Source organism: Phalangium opilio, unplaced genomic scaffold (assembly GCF_054372755.1).
Source record: "Phalangium opilio isolate 3A_F unplaced genomic scaffold, DU_Popi_V2 ptg000089l_1, whole genome shotgun sequence".
NCBI classification, from domain to species: domain Eukaryota; kingdom Metazoa; phylum Arthropoda; class Arachnida; order Opiliones; family Phalangiidae; genus Phalangium; species Phalangium opilio.
The window spans coordinates 6,151,585-6,157,584 of record NW_028324194.1 but is presented as its reverse complement, the minus strand read 5'-3'; the positions used below and the strand labels follow the sequence as shown (position 1 = coordinate 6,157,584).

The window sequence follows — 6,000 nt, the reverse complement described above, 5'->3', positions numbered from 1 at the left end:
ATTTAATTTGTGCAAAACATTGAACGTGTAGAGGTTGCGTTACAATAACATTTTAATAGTTTAGTCCTGCTATTACAATTGAGTAACGATAAAAGAAGTCACGTGGATCGATCATCGTATTAACACACACTCGCAACGCAACACAGTTACACGTAAAATTCGAATCTGGCGTATGGTTTAAATTCGCAATTGTTTTATTGATGGTAAATCAGGATCAAGACTAGAAGGTTACTGGAGTGGCGATCAAAGCGTAAACGTCTGTTCGCGTAATTAGCCTATGACCTGACAGGTGTGTATTGGCAGAACGAACACCTGGTTGAGTGATACTCCGCTATATGGCGCTACGTCTGGTCAATCTGCCGCAGTGAGCCTTCCTTTCCGTTTCTGGAGCCTTCATCTCCATCCCGCTTCATCTCGGTTTCTCGGAATCCAGGATTTTGCCGCCACCGCCTCGATCGTCTTCTCGTTGGAATTTTCTCAAAAATCTTCATCAACTCATCCTGTTGATTATGAAATAAAATATCGAAGAAAATTGAAGCAAGTGATAAAGAAAAATGAATGTGGAACGTTTTTTAAACAAAGAAGATCTCAAGATGGTTCGCGGATAACAAAAATCCGAAATTTGTTATTTTCCTTTTTTTATGGAATACTACTATAAAAATGACAATCTTCCAGGGATACTGCGAGGTAAGAGAAAACGCTCAATATTTTACAATTGTTCTTTCCGCCTTAGAAATTTATCCAATTCAAGAACACCGTTAAATTAGTCGTGTAAAACGAAAGGATACTAAGCCTCTTTTTCAATATAGGCCCTTAATCCGAAGAAAAATTACGCTCGTAATTATCTTATAATATAAGAAGTAATATTGCCCGGAAAAAGTAATTTAATAATTTTAAATTTAACCTACCTCCAGATCCAAAATAGATTCTTTCGGAATTCGAAAATATTCCAATTGCATTCTTATTTCGATAGCGGCTTAATTAAAATAATTAGAATTTAAATTTAAATTCGTGAATTTCCAGACTTAATTATAAGGTTTATGATATTTAATTTTAATTGTTTTAAAATTAACATCTATCCCGAGTATGTATGTATGTATATATGTACCCTAGAAAACATTAATTATCGATTTTGCATCCTTGGCGATGTATCTCGTGTAAGGCTTTCCAGAAATTAATTTCTTTGCCTTAACTATTATTTTAACGTTCAAATTATCATTGCCTGATATGATTTTTCTTTAATTTTGTTTTAATCGCGGTACTATGTAGGCCTATAACACCCACTTAGCGAAATTGCTTTTTTTCAAAGAATGGTTTCTACGCCATAAATCGGTCGATTGTGTACGAGTAAATTTTTATTACCTCCATCGTACGAGAGAATGTTAAAAAATCCATAACGCGTAACGACGCTAGGCAAACTTACAATTTGCGATCGAGAGATAGTATCTTAACAAATTAAATATTTGAAAAGAAATCTTCAAGGGTGTTACCCAAATATAACTAATGTGAAATTCGCGGATTGATCTTTTCTCCCGTTCGAGTTGATGTACCGTTGTCCCACTAAACCTTTTGCAAGCTTCGTCAGCCTTGCCTTCAGGCATTGTGATCCTTATAGTTAAAAACTAAAGTGTGTACTTTCAAAACACATAATAAGATATGTTCTATAAGTTAGTCAATGGTTATTATTGAGAGCGTGTCATGAAGTGAGTGAGGTAGGTCATAGATTCGAGGTAAAGCGACGCCTGGTGAGGCACTGTCCAAGGCTTAGTAATGCAGACTAAATATAAAGATTAACTGCAAAATTAACCACCGAGTGTAGGACTTCAATTTTCGCTTGTCATTTTCGAACTAGTTCTCAGTATGAAGTAACTTATGGAATATATCATGTGGTTCAAACAATGAGAATGAACTTTCTGATACTTGAGTGAAGTAGCAAATAAAACATGAAACCGTCATAAATTTTGGTTACCGAGTGTCCAGTAGGGTGGGAAATAAGGTTTTTTTTAAACTGGACATTAGGCCAGCGACCCCCCTGGCCTGGTGTCCATGACCATTGACCAGGACGAGTCGACTGCTAAACTAAAGAAGTGGATAATTAAAATATTTCAGTTAATGTCTGAACTCTGTTTACCCTTGAATTTTCTTAGTGGTCTCGTGGACCACTGACCCCCCTCCGATTTAATGTTAAAACTGCTCATTTTCCCTATGACATCGCCTTATTCAAATTCTCGCTATCTTGTACGATTACTGACTACCACTGCTTCATTTTCGTTAATTATATTTTGCACCGTGCGTTTACGGCGAATTACATTTGAACATAAATATATACTTGGTGAAATCATTTCATACACTTGATGAAACATTAGTCATTGTCCAGTCTCGATACTTCACTAACACGTTGGTTTTATTCATGGAAAATGTGTCAATGTTTAAAGGCATTTGTTGAGCAATTAAATGAGGTGTCCCAAGTACCTTTAATCGATTGAACCAATGCCATTGGTCAACGGACTTGACTTACAAAGCATGTGTTCGTAATCCCTTACATTCTCCGTTTCCATTTTAAATAATCGAAAAGCTTTTCGTCCATACTAATTAGTTTTACGGCTTAATTACATTCACCTTTTACTAGATGATAATGAGTAAGATAAAAGTATCAGACGCAACTCACCTTTTGGATTGGTTAAGGAACCATTATGTTGCCATACTTGCAGGAACAGGACTGCATTAATCCCGTATCAATTAAGAGCAATTTGCTAATCTAAAAGCGTTTCTGAATCCCTTACACATTTTCCATGCATAGTACCAACCATAAGTTTATAAGATATGTTTCATAAGTATGGCACTACCTATACTTCGTAATGCTAGAACGACAAGCGAGAATTGAAGTACTACACTCGGTTAATTTTGCAGTCCATCTTCCTATTTAGTCTGTACTAAGCCTTTGACAGCGAATCACCGGGCGTCGCTTTACGAGAATCCACGACGTTTCACCTATGTTACTTCATGATAAGCTCTCAGTAACCAGGGACAATCTTATGGAATTATCTTTCGAGCCAATGCTATTAGTAGCTGTCAATAACTATATTTCACGTTACATGGGAATGGATTAAATCACACTTAAGGCTCATTTTATGGTGATACGTTTTTAAGCTACTGCGAATCTAAGGCCTTGCGCGAAATCTGCACTTGAGTGACTATTTAACCACATAGCTTGCACTTCTACTCTTCAAGAAAGTTTTGAAATGTATAAGTGATAAATGTACGGTAGCGCTCGATGATCTATTATCAAATGTATAACAAAAGTAATTGTACCCTTATTATAGGAAGAAATTGTTAAAGAGGCATACGCTAGAATTTAAACGTTAACAATAGCTATATTTAAAGTGATTTTAGGAATAACGTTTCTTAAAACGACTTAACTAACATAAAGGTAAATTACTGACGATTAAAATAATGAATGTCAATCATATTTATTTAATTATTTAAGAAAAGCATCTTAATTGGGTAGATGGCCCTCGTCTCCACTAGGAGAGGTTTAGTTTGGTTTCCCAACTTGTTATATACTGGAATTATAGAAAAGTTGCTTTACTCCACAATAAATTGATACAAAAAATCTGAAATAATTGTGCGAGAAATTTACAGTAATTATGAGAGTAGTCACAATATATATTTGAGATCAATATAATTCTGTATGACTTTGGTTTATTTGGTTCCTTGAAATAAATTTATGGCGACTCCACATTTAACTACTCTATAAGCGCCTGTAAATCCCGTACACTTGTACCCTTCTCAACATCATCGCGTTACTGAACGTATCGAGATTGGTAGGCAGTGAATAGTTCCACAATCATATATATATGTTATTAATAACATATTTTAAGATTGAGTTTTTTAATTTCTCGAGAAAATTTTGCTTTTTCGTGGTTTCAGACTTACGCGGGCTTTACACGCTCAATGTTTTGCACTAATTAAATTTGGGACATCTATGAAATTCATCATCTTATAAATTATTCCCAAGACTTTTCACTAATTTTGAAGCAAATCAAAATCCACCATGATGTTGAATGCCCAATATTTAGAAGAAAAAAACCTTACAACTTTATTGGTCAAATATATTGATTCAATTCCACATGATTTATTCAATTATATTGAAATCATTTTTGTAACAATAAAAAGGTTGAGGTCAAGTCCATAGACCAGGTACAATTCTATTGTCCAAACATTACTTATATAAAGCGTCAAATACACAGACTTTAATGTTATTCGAATGCGAAATATTGTTCAATTGTTTGAACAAGATTTTGCGCAATAAAAACTCACTCAAGATAGGCCTATATGTTCAGTTTTTTGCGCAAATATTGTCGAAAATTTACCGCAAATTATGTTCCATTTCCCCAAAAAATATTGTGGAATTATATTTGAACTTTGCATAAATGTTAGTATGGATAACGTTGTTTTTATGATTTATAACTAAAACAACGGGCTTCACGTTTTTTAAGCAAATTATTGAGCTAGGTAGTCTAGAAGGGCTGTTTTTAAGTTCTATCAACAAAAGTTCAAACAAAATGAAACCATTTGTTCAGCAGACCCGATAAAATATTATTGGATCATTTCACACTGCGGGGAAAAAATAGTAATAGTAAAAATTCGACCATATCGACTTTTTTAAATATATTTTGATTACTTTCGGTTTATCAATGTAAATTTCTGCATTATTAAAATGGATTGTTGAAATTTATCATCTAAAGCACTTAGTTCCATTTAGTTTTGAAGAATAAATCTGTTAAACATGATGATGGGATGTGTAAATGTCCACCGTTGAGGTCAAGTTTTATTGGTCCTTTAAATTGAGGGTGAAGTCGAATATGAATAATTGGTTTGTTTTCTATTCAACTCTAAAAAAATATTGTGCTTATATAAAAGTATCAATCAATTATTTCATATTTAAAAAAATTACGTCACATAAAACAATGTGACAATTGAACAACGTGAAGCCTATAACGGCGTGCCTTGTTGCGAACCAAAAAGGCACGGGTGTTTGCAAACACGAATGCGTACCAAGTTTTACCTTAATGTACCTAATGCTTTTGTCAGCCAACGCTCGATAGACATGATCTCGAGCGATAAGTTCAGGATTGCGATTAAGTCGAATTAAATTTTAGGCTGCAAAATGATTTAACACAATGCAGCTTCATACAGTACTTATGTATAATAAAAACTGTATTTTGCGTGGCTAGGTAAAAATTGGACCTGGTTATTTCATCGGGATAAGTTAACATTAGTTGAATTAAACAGTTGACCGGTGAATCCTCACATTTTAAAATGAAATAGACTACATTTTTAACAAGTTTTAAGTCAGGTTTGAGACCTTTCTTATTTTATTTACAGCAGCCCCATATTTTTATACAATATATTAAACTAGGATAGATCTATAAAAACGTCTATCAATGATAACAACTCATGGAATGACACTTTCATGAAATAATGTTATTTCACACTTTAAGTGTTCCCAAACATAATATAATAAGAGTATAATGCGGCCTCTACACGCTCAGTGTTTCGCACAAATTAAATGGGGGACATTTATGAAATTCATCAGCTTATAGATTATTCCAAAGACTTGTCACTAATTGTGAAAATCAAAATCCATCATGATGTTGAATGCACAATATTTTGAAAAACACCTTAAAACTTTATTGGACAAATATATTGATTAGCAATCGTGGTTTGCGTCATACTTTACAAATGCATAACATGTTCATCGATGTGTGACTTGTTAGCGATGGAAAAATTGTTGTGCCTTAGCAGGAACTATTTAACACAATTCCATGTTTTGTGACTTTGGTTATGGCATTTATTACCTCTCCGAATGACGATGACGTCACGGAGAGGTATTACACTGGATGTGTTTGTGTGTGTGTCTGTCACGGCGTTTGCAGTTGGAATGTCGGAGTAAACGTGTTCGCAGAAAGCAATTTTTGGCTTCTACTCCCATCGTTA

At 34.2% G+C, this 6,000-nt stretch overlaps 1 protein-coding gene across 2 annotated transcripts in view; it reads left to right on the top strand.

Annotated features, from left to right (window-relative positions):
* The first annotated feature begins 224 nt into the window (after positions 1 to 224).
* stg1 (stargazin-like protein) overlaps positions 225 to 6,000 on the top strand; it is a 28,354-nt gene continuing 22,578 nt past the window's right edge. For both annotated transcript variants that reach the window (XM_089850066.1, XM_089850067.1), the window contains exon 1: positions 225 to 687. The gene's annotated coding sequence lies outside the window, so the exon portion shown is untranslated. The remainder of the gene's footprint in view (positions 688 to 6,000) is intronic.